Source organism: Rutidosis leptorrhynchoides, chromosome 1 (genome assembly GCF_046630445.1).
Source record: "Rutidosis leptorrhynchoides isolate AG116_Rl617_1_P2 chromosome 1, CSIRO_AGI_Rlap_v1, whole genome shotgun sequence".
Taxonomy (NCBI): domain Eukaryota; kingdom Viridiplantae; phylum Streptophyta; class Magnoliopsida; order Asterales; family Asteraceae; genus Rutidosis; species Rutidosis leptorrhynchoides.
Window position 1 is genome coordinate 294,205,968 of NC_092333.1, and position 14,869 is coordinate 294,220,836.

Below are 14,869 nucleotides of genomic sequence, written 5' to 3' on the forward strand. Positions count from 1 at the left end.
TGTGATGTCGTGTATGTAATTTGTATGCTCGATTTGTTGTTTTTGGTGTAACTAGCTTGAATATGAAAATTGCTTGCTTAATCTTTGATTTTGGATGATTAAAAGTTGTTTAATTGTTAAAGTTCATGTATTAAATGTGTTACTAGCATCATTAGCTTCAAATTGATGTGTAGGTTGATTAAGAAAACTTCAAAAACATGATATTTGATTTTGAGATGTTTGACTAGGGTTTGATAGTTCTTGACATGAATTTTTGGATGCTTGAATGTCATGGAATGTTAATTGTTAGTGTTTAGTAGTAATGTATGCTTCATTACCTTCAAAACGGCATATCATATGTGTGAATTGGTTTCCCGAAACTCAAAATGCAATTGATGAACTTGAAACTTAGGAAATGGACTTTTATTGTTCGCTTGATGAGATTTCGGCTATTGTAAATGATGTTATTGTTGGACCATAAGTGCTTAGTTGTATTCCTCGTCAAAATACCTTTCCAACGATATATGATAGGCATTATAAGTGTTTGCGGGTCAAGTTTTGTGTTAAAATTGATTTTGGCTCGTGCATAGTTTTGCAAAACAGAAAAATGTCTGTACAGGTGGTGGCGCGGCGCGCCCCTTACCCGCGCGGCGCGCAGATTATGCTGGACAGATTCTGACCTCTTGGTCCCAATTCACGCGAAATGTTTGACTAGTTACCGACCTCCGATTCACATGAAACTTGTTTTAATATACTTGTATATGAATAATTAGCATAGAAAATTTGTCCGGGACCCGACCCGAACGTGTTGACTTTTTGTTGACTTTGACCGACCAAAGTTTGACTTTTTGTCAAACTTAACCAAATGATTATGCAACCCTCCTAACTTGTTTATATACTTGTACCTTGCATGAAACTTGACAATTTGATTTCACATGCTACATAATCGAGTCGTAACGAGCCATAGGACTAATTGAACAACTTTGACCTTTCGTGACTATCGTTATTGATACAACCTAATTGTTTAGGTCGAGACTAGCATTGTTCTTTGCACGTTTACTCGTTGAAGTACTTTATTAACTCTTGCGCTCAAGGTGAGATCATAGTCCCACCTTTTCAACAACTTTTATACTTTTAAATCGTGGGCTGAGAAAACATATACTTTGTTACATCTTGTACTACTTACTTTTATGTTTTGAACACAAGTGTGAAAACAAACATTCCACGTGCGAGTTAGAACAAAAATGCCTCAATTCGATTATCATTAGTTACAGTTGCAGGGTGTAAGCGAGAACTTATATTGTGTTGCCATACGGGTTTAACAAACCCTCATTCGGACGGTTCGCTACCGTTATGCGGATGAAATATATTTTTGTGTTTTAGTGTGGGTTCTAGCACTGTGTGATGGGGTAACGTTGGTTAATTTTTGATAATTGAGTGCTCGCGTATAACAACACTTTTGGAATGCAAATGATTTGGATAATCTACGTTATGGAAATACAAAATCTTGTGGTTCAAAAACAACGTTTAATACTTACTAAACCTATGATTTCACCAACGTTTTCGTTGAAAGATTCTTCTATGTTTTCTTAGGTTTTGAATGCTTAGTGATACATGCTTCCGCACTCTTTTGATACTTGCTTGGATGTCGAGTATACATGCATTTTGGAGCATCTTTTGAACTTATTTAAACTGTGTCGCATAGTTTTCATTTGTACTTATAACGTTGTAACTTAACTTGTGGTCAATTATCTTTGTAAACTTTGAAACAATCTTTACACTTGAATGGATGCGACATATTTTGGGTCAAACGTCTGTTTTAAAGACTTATGACCAGGTAATGGGACCTACGTAGTCGACGCCGTCACTTGACGATTTGTCGGGGTCGCTACAAGTGGTATCAGAGCCTTGGTTGTAGGGATTTAGAGTTCATTTGTGTCCACCCCGAGTCATAGGGTACATAGGTGAATCTAGACTACAACCGGCATATAGACGGAAGTAGGAATTACTTGACTATTTGTGCATTTATACTCGAACTCTTCAATCATATCTAACTCGTATTCGATCTTGATCTTACGTTGATAAATTTTGTTGACGCGCCACCTTGACTTTATGAGGTAATGTTAAATGCACATGAGAATCAGGGTAATATAATTTCCGGGATTATATTACGGTGATTCATATGGACATTCCGACATTATGACATAAAGAATTTAAGGCGAGTCAAGGAAAATTTTCTCTACATCATCATTCCCTATCATGATTAGTATTATTGAGAATACTAATCAACGATATTCTTGTGTCTTGAAGGAACAATGCCTCCCCGTCGCGGACCACGTAATGAAACTTCCGAACAAGCTTTTCAACGCATGATAGCCACCGCCATAGGTGCGGCTATGGCTAGTATCTCCTCCGACATCAATAACAACCACAACCACAACAACCATGAAGCCGGTAATTCAAACGAGGGTTGCTCCTACAAAACTTTCATGGGGTGCAAACCTCACACCTTCGATGGGACCGGAGGACCGGTTGTGCTCACCCGATGGTTTGAGCAAACAGAAGCCGTTTTTAGCATAAGCGGTTGTCGGGACCAAGACAAAGTCAAATATTCCACCCACACTTTTGCCGGTATCGCCCTCACATGGTGGAATACGTATGTGCTGTCGGTGGGTATCGATGAAGCCCACACACTCTCATGGGCCGACTTAAAGAAAAAGATGATCACCGAATACTTCCCGCGCGAAGAGACCCGTAAGCTCGAACACGAACTAAGAACTTTAAAAGCGGTCGGGAATGACCTAAAGGCATATAATCAACGATTTTCTGAGCTATCCTTGATGTGCCCAAACCTCGTGACCCCCGAACCTCTAAGGGTTGAACTTTACATGGATGGTCTTCCCAAGAGCATCAAACAAGGAGTAATGTCATCCAAACCCAGTAATCACCAAGAGGCCCTGAATATGGCCCGTCAATTGATCGAAACGGTAGACGAGATTGAAGTGCCGGCACCTAAAGCCGAGGATGAGTCGGGTGACAACAAAAGAAAATGGGAAGCCCCCCAATCGAGTAACTACAACAACAACTTTTCCAAGGAACCTCTCACCCCCGTCGGCAAGAAAAGTTATACCGGGACACGACCTTTTTGCAACAAATGCCACAAGCATCATTTTGGTGAATGTGGCAAGCTAATTTGCCATCGGTGCCAAGGTAGTGGTCATATTGCCAAGTATTGTGGAAGTACCGCCCCCGTCACTCAAAAGGGGCCCGACGCACCAAAGCCGAGTATTTGCTACAAATGTGGCCAATCGGGTCATTTTAGGAATGAATGCCCAAAGAATAAAGCAAAAACCAACGCGCGCCGTTGAACTTACAACATCGACACCTAGGATGCCCGAGACGATGATGGACTAGTCAAGGGTACGTTTCTTCACAACAAACCGTATATTTCATACTTATTCGATTCGAGTACCGTTAGACGTTTTATAACCAAGGATTTGACTCGTGCTCTTTATATTCCACCTCTTTCCCCCAGATACTACTTAGACGATTTAAGCGACCAAAGGAAAAATATTGTGTGCCTATAAATATTATCGGAGGATATACGTTAAGAAATTGAACTCGACACCAATAGAACTAAGGAACTCAAAACCTATTCATTAAGGAGAAATTGTTGCCCTACATTTATGTATAGATTATTGTGAACTAAGAAATTTTCGGTTGGAAACCGATACCCTCTCCCTCGCATCCATGACCTCATGATTATTTGCACGAATCCCGTATGTTCCAAATCGACCTCCGTTCCGGTTATCATCAATTGGGGGTTAAGGGAGACGATGTCTCCTAAGCCATTTTTCCAAACTCGCAACGTTAGTTGTAAATCTCTCTTAGTACCGTTTGATTTATTTAGGACTCCGTCCGTATTCATGAACCTCCTAAACCACGTATGCAACTTATCTAGACAAATCTGTTATCGTATTTATGGATGACATCTTAACTTATTTAAGTAAAGAAGGAAAACGAACAACATCACCATCTTATGCTCGAACGTTTGAGAAAAGAGCAACTCTATACCAAATTCTCCGAGTGAGAATTTCTGTTGAACGAAGTCCAATTTTCTAGACCATGATGTTAATGGTCAAGGCATTACAATCAATCTCGAAATCAAGCCACATGTAATCAGGAAACTCTACCAACTCGGACTTGTATTCGTAAAAAAACTCTTAGATCTCGTCTGTTATTACCGAAGATTCATTTCTGACTTTTCTCGTGTTACACGACTTTTAAACTCGTTAACTCGCTAAGGAAAACTTTAAACCTCTCCGTGTTCGCACCTTGAGCGTGATTCTTCACACCAACATTTCTAGTTAAAAATCGTATAGCAACAGATGGAACTCAAACATGGAAATATTTCTACTTGAACGCCGAAAGGCATACTCCCTCGACTCGAAATCAACGGAACGGAAATTCGTTATTTTGCACGAAGAATTCGAATACTAAATTGTGGATCCGATCAATATTCTTGTCATCACGTACCACACTACATACCTCTGTTATTTCACCGTTACCGTCTGATATTACTGGAAATTAAGATAACACACAATCCAACGATACTTCACTCTTCTTTGACTTAACGGCCTTGTATTTCTGATAATCGGCCAACTATTATTCAACCCCGAACTATATAACCACGTGTACTATCTCGTTTCTCTTTCAGACTTCAACTTTTGACAACTAGAGGCACGTTATGGCAACCTCGAGATGCAAGCTCATCCTATTCTAAGTCCTCATTTCACTCCTATCTTTATCGCTCGCATTTCCGTTTAAAGAAACTCCTTGTAACATTTCTCCATGGATAGAGAAATTCATCATATTACATTAGTATTCGCCACGAGGGTGAATAGTCCTAACGAACATTTTTCGAACCCTAACTGACTTGTTCAAACGTATCTTAATAGATTCTATTCCAACACGGTGTATCTTTGTCAATTATTCCGTATCGAAATACTCGTTTCACTTCTAGTTTTACAAGAAACCTTGGAGACCCGCTTAGACATGAGTACCGCGTACCACCCACAAACAGACGAACCGAACAAACGAACAATTTACGTCTTCGAAAGACATGTTTCAAACTTGCATGGTCGCTTTTAGTAGATCCCTCTTACAACAGTAGTTACCACTCGTGTGTTCACACGCACTCTCCGAAACCCTATATGACCGCTAATGTCATACCCCTATTCGTTGGACCAAAGCATGTGGCAAACAAAACACCGAATCTTAACTCATCCAAGAAACAACAATTGAGATAATCCAAGTCCGAGAAGGGCTCGAGACGACCCGTAGTCGCCCAAAAGAGTCATACCAAACTTAGATGAAAACCTCACAAATCCCAGTGTGTAACCGCGTAATATTGAGAAACCGCACCTTGGAAAGGTGTAATCCATTTTGGGAAATCGAGAAAGGCTATATCCGCAATATCGAACCTTTTGAAACCTTGGGGCGTATTGGAACCGCTTCCTATCGTTTAGAACTTCCGACTCAATTAAGTTTCCGTTTACCCTACATTTCGTGTAACAAACTTAGAAACGTGTCCTGCGGAACAGGAACGTGCAATCCTTCTAGATGCACCAACTATTGATGACAAACTCCTCCTCATAGGAAAAACCGGCTGAACTTGTGGATCGTAAAACCAAGCCCTAATACAACATAACACCCCGACTATCCGGATTCGTGGAATGTCCAAGAAAGTACCTTCAATCATTCGTAGAGTTACTACACTAAGTCTCGAGTAAGAGACATCGACTATTACTTCCAACAAAATTTCGGGACGAAATTTCTTTTGAGGTGTGGATAATGTAACATCCCGTGATTTTCCGTTTAATTTATTTTAACACCGTCTTTTTTTATATATAATATCTTTCGTTATTCAAATTTGTATCTTTCGTTAACTAACGTTCATAATATTCTCGTTATCTAATTATAAAGTCATCCGTTACTCGAACGTTTTTAAAATATTCGTTGGGTTAATTCCCGCACCCGCTTTGAAACTCGAGGGACCGAGATTGCCAAATGGGCAAACTAGTTGACTAGGTCAACTAGTCAACCCACTTACCACATCCATTCATTTCATCTCCACCTCCCACCTTCATCCTCCTCTTTCTCTCTACTTCCCATTTTTGAACTCAAAACCCTCAAACATAAAATCATCATCTAAATCCGATTGGAGAAGCAAACATCAAAACAAATTACATTTTCGTGATCCTCTCTTCATCCTCTACATTTTGATACCAATATCATCAAGTTTGGGTAACATTTCTAAAACTCTAGATTTCTCTAAATTCGTGTTTTTGACTTGAAATGGTGTTAGTTAGTGTCTATGGCTCATTGTGATGTCGTGTATGTAATTTGTATGCTCGATTTGTTGTTTTTGGTGTAACTAGCTTGAATATGAAAATTGCTTGCTTAATCTTTGATTTTGGATGATTAAAAGTTGTTTAATTGTTAAAGTTCATGTATTAAATGTGTTACTAGCATCATTAGCTTCAAATTGATGTGTAGGTTGATTAAGAAAACTTCAAAAACATGATTATTGATTTTGAGATGTTTGACTAGGGTTTGATAGTTCTTGACATGAATTTTTGGATGCTTGAATGTCATGGAATGTTAATTGTTAGTGTTTAGTAGTAATGTATGCTTCATTACCTTCAAAACGGCATATCATATGTGTGAATTGGTTTCCCGAAACTCAAAATGCAATTGATGAACTTGAAACTTAGGAAATGGACTTTTATTGTTCGCTTGATGAGATTTCGGCTATTGTAAATGATGTTATTGTTGGACCATAAGTGCTTAGTTGTATTCCTCGTCAAAATACCTGTCCAACGATATATGATAGACATTATAAGTGTTTGCGGGTCAAGTTTTGTGTTAAAATTGATTTTGGCTCGTGCATAGTTTTGCAAAACAGAAAAATGTCTGTACAGGTGGTGGCGCGGCGCGCCCCTTACCCGCGCGGCGCGCAGATTATGCTGGACAGATTCTGACCTCTTGGTCCCAATTCACGCGAAATGTTTGACTAGTTACCGACCTCCGATTCACATGAAACTTGTTTTAATATACTTGTATATGAATAATTAGCATAGAAAATTTGTCCGGGACCCGACCCGAACGTGTTGACTTTTTGTTGACTTTGACCGACCAAAGTTTGACTTTTTGTCAAACTTAACCAAATGATTATGCAACCCTCCTAACTTGTTTATATACTTGTACCTTGCATGAAACTTGACAATTTGATTTCACATGCTACATAATCGAGTCGTAACGAGCCATAGGACTAATTGAACAACTTTGACCTTTCGTGACTATCGTTATTGATACAACGTAATTGTTTAGGTCGAGACTAGCATTGTTCTTTGCATGTTTACTCGTTGAAGTACTTTATTAACTCTTGCGCTCAAGGTGAGATCATAGTCCCACCTTTTCAACAACTTTTATACTTTTAAATCGTGGGCTGAGAAAACATATACTTTGTTACATCTTGTACTACTTACTTTTATGTTTTGAACACAAGTGTGAAAACAAACATTCCACGTGCGAGTTAGAACAAAAATGCCTCAATTCGATTATCATTAGTTACACTTGCAGGGTGTAAGCGAGAACTTATATTGTGTGGCCATACGGGTTTAACAAACCCTCATTCGGACGGTTCGCTACCGTTATGCGGATGAAATATATTTTTGTGTTTTAGTGTGGGTTCTAGCACTGTGTGATGGGGTAACGTTGGTTAAGTTTTGATAATTGAGTGCTCGCGTATAACAACACTTTTGGAATGCAAATGATTTGGATAATCTACGTTATGGAAATACAAAATCTTGTGGTTCAAAAACAACGTTTAATACTTACTAAACCTATGATTTCACCAACGTTTTCGTTGACAGATTCTTCTATGTTTTCTCAGGTTTTGAATGCTTAGTGATACATGCTTCCGCACTCTTTTGATACTTGCTTGGATGTCGAGTATACATGCATTTTGGAGCATCTTTTGAACTTATTTAAACTGTGTCGCATAGTTTTCATTTGTACTTATAACGTTGTAACTTAACTTGTGGTCAATTATCTTTGTAAACTTTGAAACAATCTTTACACTTGAATGGATGCGACATATTTTGGGTCAAACGTCTGTTTTAAAGACTTATGACCAGGTAATGGGACCTACGTAGTCGACGCCGTCACTTGACGATTTGTCAGGGTCGCTACATGTAGACCGCCTTCATTTCAGTAGCATGATAGATTCATTCAAATCAGTTAAGTAATTGTAGATGAAGATAATGTCGTTCATCTTTAGCTTGTCAAAATCTGCCTCCGAGAACTGATAGTCCTCATCATCCATTCTTGTCACGTAGAAAAGTGGCATCTTCACTCCATCCTTGTTGATCATCAAGATCTTGTTAATGCTTTTGATCTCTGAACTTCGCCGATCTTGAAGTTTCTCTTCATTTTTTAGTTTAAAATTATTCCGAACCTTTAGATAAGCTTTGAGGTATTCTGGTTTCTTATGATATTTCCATGCATTAAGAACACACATTGAATATGCAAGGATGAGATCAGATTCACCATAAATCTTATAAGCTTGTTGTTCTACAAACGATGAATGAAGAATCAGCTTCTCTTCATCATCACTAAGTTGATAGTCAGCATCATGATCAAGAAAAATTTCTGATATTTAGAAAGGATCATCAGGATTAGGAGGTGTTGTAGTATCTATTTTGCCATTTGAGATAATATCCTTTTCAAAATGTATCCCAAATTCCTCAGTTGGAGCCATAATGTTGACAAATTGATGTTCATTGAATTCGTTTACAACACTCGTCCCCTTCAGAATGTCCTCGATTTTATCATCCACGGGTGCTGATGTATCCAAAATCATTAATATCCCTGAGTCACCTTCTCTCTGAGTAACTAATTCATCTAGAAAACTGTCACGTGGAATCTCCTCAACTTTATCGCTTTCAGAATCGGAAATATCAACTACATCGTCATTTCCCCAATGTTGACTAGACGAACCAGCTTCTAAGATGAGCGTTTAAAAGCACCGGACCCATAATAACCATATATATATTCTCCCCCTCATTATGATTATCGGGATCGAAATCATCATGGTTAGGCATGTGAATTGGTCTAGGTGATCTTCATGGATAAACAGGAAACACTACTCTTGCTTGTTCAAGATAAATCATCATTGTCTCACGAACTTCTTCAAGATCTGTTCGCTTAGAAAATTCAGCAAGATATAATGCCTCTAGCTCATTATCAGAGAGATATTGAAATCCATAATTCTGAGATGTGCGAGAAGGTGACCCAAGTGGTGAAACAATGGTGTAACCAGGTGGAGCCACCGCAGATGATGTCGGTGTAGTCGGTGGAAGTGTTTGAGTTGTCGTGAGGGCAGGTGAGGATAAGAGTGTGGTATTATTCTTATATGTAGGTCGATACGTACTACTAGTCAGATTATCCCCTTCTGATGGAAGTTGGTTAACAACCGGAGTTGTAACTAACGAAGACTCTTTCGGGTCACTCGCCTCCATGATATATGTCTCATGGGACTCTGACAGAGTAGAAGAATTACTTATCTTTTTAGCTCTTGCGGGCTCATTAAGATACCCGACTCCCAAAGTCATCAATGTGCCATGAGGTGGCACATCTCTTTTAGTCAATGACTCATCATCCAGACCCTGAGTTTCAAGATCCAGTTGAGAAGTGGTTTGAACCAAAGGATCAATTTCTTGAACCAAAGGATTAATTTCTTGAACCAAAGGAATAGTCTCTTGGAAGTCTAACAAATTTCCCGAAGGAATGTCAGGTTGATTCGTTTCCATTGGACGTGGCATATCTCCCTCATCAAGATAACCTGGACATCCAGGACCTGTTAGACGTTGAGGCAATACGACATCACTAGGATGAAGTATATCAAGAGGATTTCTGGCCAATATGCAGGGTACATGTTCAAGGCTTTTCGGCTCCCATTCGGCCGTTCTGGACTTCAATGAATGAGTTTCCTTAATTGATTTAGTCAATGCAGACTTTGCTGTAGAGGAAGACTTTATTTCCTTTTGAGATGCCGAAGAATCTTTGCTGGTGGGATTTATTCTTGAATCCTGATTAAGTTGGATGAGCTGATTGGTCTTTTTATTGTCCGTGCATTTAGCTCTCTTGCCTACCGAAGCTGAAGTCTCATTTAGTGCAGGACTTATTGTTATTATTGGATGTGATACGGAAACGGGTGAAGGATTCCTAGAAGGCTCTAAGTCTTGGTCTGTATCACCAATGGTTTAAGTAACTGTTGGGTCACGATAAGATTCGAAGTCCTAGATCTAGTTACGCGTTGAGTAGGCGGAGTCTGAATCATCTCATCAGGAGTATATCGTGTCCTCTTCTTCGTTTGTTCGGGAGATGATTCAGTTGCTAAAGAATCAGTGTCACTCCCCTCTGGTGTAGTTGACAAGGTAGGTGAATTCCTAGTTGGACTAGGTTAACTGATCCTTACGGGTTGAGCTTGTCGGATAACCCTAGGGCATTTTAGGTTTACCCTAAGTGAGGTGGTATCTAGCTCGGGTTAGGCTCTAGGTTCCTCTAGAACCTCTGGGGCTGGAACCAGTGCTGGTTCAACTAGTTCTTATTGTGCTGGGTTCGGAAGAGGTATCCCTACTGCCTCAAAGTAATTATGCATTCTTCCATCTAAGGGATTAGCTAACCTCACCAACCAATCTGGAATTGGTGCCATGAAAACATTATCAGATAACACTGGAGTGTTCAGCTTCACCTCCCTAAAACGAACCATCTGTATACCCTGTGTACCTGGAACAGGAATATTAGCATTTCTGCAAGCAGTTATAGCATCATGAACAAAGATACAGAAAAACCTTTCACAAGAAACATAAGCATTCCTTGTCTTATCCACTTGAGCTTGAACCAGATCCCATAGTAGTTCTGCATAATCTAGATTCTCTACTCTGGTAAAAGAGTAGAACAGCCTCATCATCGGCATAGTCAAGCTGTCAAACCCGCTTCGTGTCATCAGAAGACTCTTTGTTGATCGAGAAGATCACATACCACCTGAAGTGTAAATACTTCTTCTGAAACTTAGCAGGTGTAACAGAAGTATCTCCACTATATCACAACTGGAAGATTGAGTTCATCATTTGCTGAGTAGAAGGAAAAGCAGGAGCATTGTTCACAAGAGGAAGCTGAAATATCCTCCTGAAATCAGCCTTGGTGATCCTCCTTAATCCATTTACCCCCTTAACTCAAACTCAAACATAGCAGGTTCTCCTTGAGGATTAGCAGCATTGGGTTGTGTAGCCTCAACAAACTTGATATTCTGTTAAGAAGTCTCAAATCTGTATCTGGCACACTGATAGTATTGCTTAGAGCACCCCATAGTTGATGCCGCTCCAGAATAGCAAGCCAGTAGTTACCGGGTATGTTGGTCTCAGTATTAATGAAGTAATTGTTCGCCATTTAGCTGTTGAATAAGAATAGAAGACTGCAATATGTTATCATAAAGCACATATCTCTATTCCTGTTTCTTTTGAAGTCCTTTGTATTTTTCAATTTTATGATTTTATGGATTTTTCAACGCAGACTTTGCTGTAGAGGAAGACTTTATTTCCTTTTGAGATGCCGAAGAATATTTGCTGGTGGGATTTATTCTTGAATCCTGATTAAGTTGGATGAGCTGATTGGTCTTTTTATCGTCCGTGCATTTAGCTCTCTTGCCTACCGAAGCTGAAGTCTCATTTAGTGCAGGACTTATTGTTATTATTGGATGTGATACGGAAACGGGTGAAGGATTCCTAGAAGGCTCTAAGTCTTGGTCCGTATCACCAATGGTTTTAGTAACTGTTGGGTCACGATAAGATTCGAAGTCCTAGATCTAGTTACGCGTTGAGTAGGCGGAGTCTGAATCATCTCATCAGGAGTATATCGTGTCCTCTTCTTCGTTTGTTCAGGAGATGATTCAGTTGCTAAAGAATCAGTGTCACTCCCTTCTGGTGTAGTTGACAAGGTAGGTGAATTCCTAGTTGGACTAGGTTCGCTGATCCTTACGGGTTGAGCTTGTCGAATAACCCTAGGGCATTTTAGGTTTACCCTAAGTAAGGTGGTATCTAGCTCGGGTTAGGCTCTAGGTTCCTCTAGAACCTCTGGGGCTGGAACCACAGCTGGTTCAACTGGTTCTTATTGTGCTGGGTTCGGAAGAGGTATCCCTACTGCCTCAAAGTAATTATGCATTCTTCCATCTAAGGGATTAGCTAACCTCACCAACCAATCTGGAATTGGTGCCGTGAATACATTATCAGATAACACTGGAGTGTTCAGCTTCACTTCCCTAAAACGAAACATCTGTATACCCTGTGTACCTGGAACAGGAATATTGGCATTTCTGCAAGCAGTTATAGCATCATGAACAAAGATACAGAAAAACCTTTCACAAGAAACATAAGCATTCCTTGTCTTATCCACTTGAGCTTGAACCAGATCCCATAGTAGTTCTGCATAATCTGGATTCTCTACTCTGGTAAAAGAGTAGAACAGCCTCAGCATCGGCATAGTCAAGCTGTCAAACCCGCTTCATGTCATCAGAAGACTCTTTGTTGATCGAGAAGATCACATACCACCTGAAGTGTAAATACTTCTTCTGAAACTTAGCAGGTGTAACAGAAGTATCTCCACTATATTACAACTGGAAGATTGAGTTCATCATTTGCTGAGTAGAAGGAAAAGCAGGAGCATTGTTCACAAGAGGAAGCTGAAATATCCTCCTGAAATCAGCCTTGGTGATCCTCCTTAATCCATTTATGCCCCTTAACTCAAACTCAAACATAGCAGGTTCTCCTTGAGGATTAGCAGCATTGGGTTGTGTAGCCTCAACAAACTTGATATTCTGTTAAGAAGTCTCAAATCTGTATCTGGCACACTGATAGTATTGCTTAGAGCACCCCATAGTTGATGCCGCTCCAGAATAGCAAGCCGGTAGTTACTGGGTATGTTGGTCTCAGTATTAATGAAGTAATTGTTCGCCATTTAGCTGTTGAATAAGAATAGAAGACCGCAATATGTTATCATAAAGCACATATCTCTATTCCTGTTTCTTTTGAAGTCCTTTGTATTTTTCAATTTTATGATTTTATGGATTTTATAAGTTATAAAAATCTTTTATTCAAAATATCCACAAGTATTTGACAATCATGATATTCAAACTAAGAATTATACATTTTAAATATTATCATTCCAATCAACACTTGGTCATTTCTCAAGAATTTTGAACAGATTCGGTAACCATGAACTTTCTCAAATTTTGTTACCAAATATACATTTCTTGTGACAATGATGAACTAGATCAAGCATGTAAGATTTTTCAAATTCAAAACATGAAGATTTAAGTTATCAGAAAACAGACTTGGTACCAAACCTCATATCAGATTCGGTACCTTCAAATTTCACATATTATATTCTTAACATGTATTTCTTGTCATATAACTCTCGTGTTCTTAACCAGAATCAAATTTAAGCTCAAAACTATCAGATAATCATGTTATCATGTTGAACAGACTCGGTAACTATAGCATAAACACAATCGGTATATATAGAATCCATTAAACACGAATTGATCATGCAATCTGAGTCGTTTCTATGATAGATCAACATATCAATCAGTGAATAGACTTTATCTCACAACAAACAACCATAAGAATCTGTTTAAATCGAATAATTAAAGTTTTCACTCTGATTCGGTTTTTCCAGTGATTTTTTCAAATTAAATGTCTAATTCAAGTAATTTGTGATCTTTTCTGGTTTATATACTTTCATTCAACTCAGATCTATAATATGTATAACATAAACTTGATTAAAAGGATGATTTACTAAAGATTTGAGGTAATTAATGAACGGATTCGGTAGATTTGGCTCAGAATCGGTAAATTATGCAGACTCGATATAAGCTTTTGAAAATGTAAGAGTCTTTGACTTTGACTCCTCTATTTATATATACCGAATTTGGGTCAAACATGGGCTTTACCAAATGGGCCTTAAATACTGAATGCAGTCCATTTAAGATTTTTTATTCATTTTAACTCCAACCTTTGAAAAATCAGTATCAATAAATTCACAAGTTTATTATCCTTTCATTAAACATCAAGATTGAGTGAATTTTGAACATTTTGAGACTTACTGAATCTGTACATTTTGTTGTCAGACTCTGTATGATGCTAAAAATAGCATTTATTCATGAAAAATTGAAATATTTTTGGATTTTAATCATTTTAAAAAAAATCATTTATGAATTTTCTAAAATCAAGATTTGTACTTATAGAATTTTGAAATACGTTCAAAGCACAAATCTTCAGTGATACCAATTGTTGAAATGGATTGCATACTGAGATGTATACAAGCCAAAGTGAATTTTCTCAAATTAAAACACAAGTTTTTATGAATTCACTTTTGGAAATCAATTTTATTTTTCATTTTCTCCCTTTCTCCCCCTCAAAATGTGATATATAGTTGAGTAAATCACCATAAGAAAATTTAATAACTCCCCCTTGAAACAAGAAATCAATCAGTTACCTTCCTCTATCGTAACCATTGAAATATAAGCATAGGGAGTTAACATGAAAGCAAAAGCTCCTCCTAGAAAGATAGTATCTAAAGCATTCAGTTGCTCCCCCTAGATATTTGATACTCCCCCTAAACACAAGATCCCAGGAATAAGGTCCCATAGAACTAAGGAAATTAAGTACTATACTCAACCATGCCTATTTGTTGAATCAAGAACTTTAGCCTAACTTTATCTAAAGGTTTAGTGAACATGTCGGCTAATTGTACTTATGTAGGCACG